At 50.2% G+C, this 4,666-nt stretch overlaps 1 long non-coding RNA gene and 1 pseudogene across 1 annotated transcript; one reads left to right on the top strand and one right to left on the bottom strand.

Annotated features, from left to right (window-relative positions):
• The first annotated feature begins 1,052 nt into the window (after window positions 1-1,052).
• Window positions 1,053-2,030, top strand: LOC144701069 (uncharacterized). The gene is made up of 3 exons (XR_013580920.1): window positions 1,053-1,284; window positions 1,456-1,552; window positions 1,809-2,030. It is a non-coding gene; the product is annotated as an uncharacterized LOC144701069 (long non-coding RNA).
• A 746-nt stretch (window positions 2,031-2,776) lies between these two features.
• On the bottom strand, window positions 2,777-4,344 carry LOC144701068 (3-ketoacyl-CoA synthase 17 pseudogene; annotated as a pseudogene).
• Window positions 4,345-4,666: the final 322 nt, after the last annotated feature.

Here is a 4,666-nt window from a genome sequence, read left to right as displayed (position 1 = left end):
ATTAATAGAACGTATTTATTATAGTGCTAGTGTGATGCTTATAATGAAGTCCGTGAATACATGATCGGACTTAGTGAATTATGATGAGATCATAATACGGCGATCACTAGTCTTTATGCATGCGTTCTAAACATTCCTATTCAAAGGATACACGAGAAGGACATCAAAGTATCCAGATAGAATAACACTATGTAGCCTCATTCATATGATGAGTATGGTTGTTCCCATAGCCATTAGTGTGGAGACACTAAGGATAGACAATGGGTGCTCTCTAGTGGAAAGAGTTCATTGAATTGATCTGTACGAATCCCTGAATGGTATTATACCGAACTGTCAATCAGGTTGATTCACGTCATGGTTGTGTAAGTGGTCCTTACACCTGAGATGCCAAAGACGTCTTATGGACAGATGGTTGTACTTTGGCTATGGCCAACGAGTCTCTAATCATGGGATTCTAAACGGTCTTAGTTCGGGTACATCAAGAAGTTCACGAAGAAGACTGAGTGGTCAAGATGGGATCTTCCACCCTCGGTATAAGAGGTGACAGCTCAAGGAAGACGATGCAATGAAGTCCTTGGCCAAGGCAGTAAAATATCGGAGAAGAGTCCTCCGATGGTTTCCGAATGCATTAGTACCAACTCGGATGACCGATTAGGGTTTGACAGCTGACCATACCCTAAGTCGTCCAAGGAGCATCAAGCGGATGTAGGATTATATGTACACGGTAACCAGTGACGAACAGGTTCCATGAGTGAGTAGATACACACTCCTTTGTATCTTCTAGAACACGGGGTGTAGCTTGGCACCCCATGTGTTGGATACTCAACCTATCGGTTGGGTTAAATGATGATATATTTAATTAATTTGGAAGGCCAATAAAGGTTATTGGACCACTACAGTCTTTAACTAGACTGATACATGGCCCTAGAGTGTCACACGCAAATGCTCTTTTGGACGTCAGAAGATATACTTAAGTTTTGGGGGGGTTTTATGAAAAATACCCACTTAGTATAAATAGAAGAAGGCCCTGAACGAAATTCACCCATGCAAGAATTGTTCAGGGGCCTTCCCCTCCTCCTTCCCTCTCCCCATACACCCTCTCCATGTCCGATGCGATCGGGACGACAGAACGATGCCGACGGAGAAACAATGGGGCTCGTCAATGAGAAGGAGGAGATCCGACGTGCCAAGGATCGCGTGGGTACATCTAGAGGCTGCACATTTGAGTAGCTCGACTCGGCTCGCTCCAGGATCCAAGAAATCACAGATGCGATCTGTGTAAAGGTACGTTGTTTAAATAATTTTGTTGATGCCATTCGATTCGTTGAAGTCTTCCACTGGGCGTTTTATTTTGTTTATCCATATCAAAGCCTCTAGAACGCAACACTAGTATGACCCAACTAAATGCCTCTAGCCTTCTCCTAACACGACATTTGCTACCCTTTGGTTCTATAGTTGCACTACTGGCCTACAGGAGAGGGAAGGAAATAGACCCATGTCTTGGAATCATAAGTGAAGCCAATTCCCTTGCGCAACCCTTCTTCACTCTGTGGTAAGATATTCTGGTCAACAAATTCTGGTTAATACTATCAAAGTAGCCTATCTAAAAATAGGGAAATTCAAAGGCCTTGTTTTGATAAGAGCTTGGATTATAAACATGTTATCATCAAATTCTTGCTTGAGTATGAATTCAGCATGGCATGTAGCAAGACAATAAGGACTACACAAACATATATGTGGAATCCAATCGGTGAAGGCCACCCTGCAATACCAAACCCAACTGACCTTCGTCTGGATTGGATTCCCAGGTCTACCTCTTAATGCCTTGATTTCCATGGGCGGCAATGTTCTCTCCGTCAAAAGGCCAGTCCTCGCCGGCACATATCTTGAAGTATTACTTCATTAAACCTCCCCAACGAAGCATTACTACTTATCATGACCGATTGAAACCGCTGATCCAACTATCAAAGTTTTTCTCCTTGTGTACTACCTTTGACTTCATTATGACGAAATGCAAGACTGGTGGGCAAGACGGATAATCTCCATTCGTTCTCCAGTTATAATCGACAGTAAAGCTCGAAATTTTCATTTTCTTAGATCACAAGTCAACGCACGTCTCCAATGGAAATTTGGAATGGTCTGCTCGGTAGAGAAGTCATACTGAAAGCTTATCGCCTACCCAACTCCGTTTCTGACCAGCATTCATTTTCCAGTCAGAAAAAAATAAAGATCGCGAAACTCGGGGGGGTCCCCCTAGCGTAGGAATCGAAAGGCTCAAAAGTTATCGAAATTACAAGACTTATCATCAAAGACGAAGAAAAGGACGAAGATGATGCTGGTGACAGCAATGATGAAGAATAAGAGGAGTAACATGAATATTTCTTCCACGCAAAGGAAAAGTTGAGAGCGAGACGATGACGACGACGACGAGTATCGTAGGATGATAACGATAATAAATAGCATCAGAAGAGAACAATAAAAGACAATAATAATGATTATTATCAGAAAAAGGAAGAAGACAAGGATAATGATGCGAAGCATACGCGATGAAGAAGAACAAGATACAGAAGATGATGGTTTCGATGATGATCCCAAGAGGAAGCAAGTGGGGGAGGGGTTTAGATGGGGAAGGGGACAGGGTTGATATGGGCACAGTCGGACCAAGGGGTATCCCCCGTGAAACGAGAGTCGCGGAGAGCGAGACAATGACGACGACGACGACGCGTATCATAGGATGATAACGATAATAAATAGCATCAACATCAGAAGAGAACAATAAAAAGAAAATAATAATATGATTATTATCAGAAAAAAGGAAGAAGACAAGGATAATGATGGCGAACCATTCGCGATGAAGAACAAGATACAGAAGATATGGTTTCGATGATGATCGCAAGAAGAAGCAAGGGAGGGGGGGGATTAGATGGGGAAGGGGACAGGGTAGATATGGGCACAATCGGACCAGGGGTTATCCGCCGTGAGACGAGAGTTGCGGAGAGCAACCCAGACGAGGCTACACACCTTAAACCCAGACCCGAAGGCGATCATCCACATCCGATCTCCCTTCTTGATCCTCTTCTTGGCGTCGAAATACGCCAGCTCGTAGAATATCGAGCTGCTCGACGTGTTCCCGAAGCGGTGCAACGTCATCTTCGCCGGCTCCACCACGTCGCCGGGCAACCTAAGCAACCGCTCCAGCCTGCTTATCACGGCCTTCCCCCCCGTGTGAAAGCACATATGCTCCACCCCGCGCGTGAAATCCGGCACCGGCGGAGCCGCCTCCCCCTTCCCGCGGCCCGCCGCCCTGGCCGCGGCGACGGCGTATCTCAGCAGCTCCGAAACAGGCAGAATTTTAACCGCTAACAAGCGTATGTGCTCCCTTAGCGCGGCCCCCGCGACTCTCACCAAGTCCTTGCTCAGCTCCACCCCCATCGTCCCTTCCTCGTCCTCCTTCACGCAGGCGCACCCGTAGGCCGCGTCGTCCGCGCCGTGGTGCGTCCTCACCGAGGTCGTCAGCTCCATCATGGCTTGCCCGCGCCGAGCCGGGTCGCTCGTCATCAGCACCGCCGCCGCGCCCACCCGGAAGATGCAGTTCGCCACCAGCATCGACCTGTTGTTCCCGAAGTACCAGTTAAGGCTGGTGCTCTCCGTGGCCACCACCAGCGCGTACCCGCGGGTCCGCCCGCGCAGGACCCGGCCCGCCAGGTCCATGGCCAGCGCGCCGCCCCCGCACCCCATTCCGCTCAGGTTGAAGGTCTTGGTCCCCGGCCCGAGCCCGTAGCGGTTCACGATCATGGCCGTCAGCGACGGCGCCGGCCAGTGCACGCTGCTGGTCACCACCACCACGTCGATGAGCGCCGCGGGAACGCCGGTCTTGGCGAGTAACGCGTCCACGGCGGAGAAGATCCCATCCTCCGCTTCCTTGATCGCCACGGCCAGAGTCGCGTCGCCGGAGCACTCGATCATGGAAGAAGGAACGTAAGTCTCGTTGCCTAGGCCGGACTTGAGGAAGACCCCGCGCATGAACTCGACGGTGTCCTGGGCGTACCGCCCCGTGCGCTGCACGAAGTACACGCACATCTCGTAGCTGCACTTCTGCTCATCGGCCGGCTTGCTGCAGGCGTAGTCCAGGAAGAAGACCCGCTTCGGACGCGTCGCTACGTACGCGGCTATCGCCACCGCCGCGCACCACGCCAGCGCCGCGAACGCCGCCTTGTGCTCCCACCACTCTGTCATCGTCCATTCATACATGACTCCTTGTTCAAGTGTTATCATGTAGCCCGAGACGATGAAGAAGGGGAAGATGGGAGAAAGAGTGGGAGTTTAGTAGGCATATATTGGAGGAAGAAGAAGAAGAGCGTGGGAAGAGGGGTAGTAAATGAGGACAAGCGGGAGGAGGGGGGCCCAAATGGGCTGAAATATTTAATGCGGTTCTGGGCCTGGGTTAGGGAATGTGCGAGGGGAGTGGACCCAGGGTCTTGATGGGCTCGTCAATGATTCGGTTGTGGGCTTGATCCTGGGTCCCCCTGATCGCCCTCCGTGCACCATGCATGCCGTGGGGGAGCGGGCGGACAACGGAGGAAGAAGATTAGAAGAGAACGGAGTTCATGTGATAGGGATGAATGGTCAGGATCTTTCTTGGTGCGGTTGGTGCATCACCACCTGG

The sequence above is a fragment of the Wolffia australiana genome, chromosome 3, assembly GCF_029677425.1.
Source record: "Wolffia australiana isolate 7733 chromosome 3, ASM2967742v1".
Classification (NCBI taxonomy): Eukaryota; Viridiplantae; Streptophyta; class Magnoliopsida; order Alismatales; family Araceae; genus Wolffia; species Wolffia australiana.
Note: the sequence above shows the minus strand (reverse complement) of the source record. Positions and strands in the feature narration are given on the sequence as shown.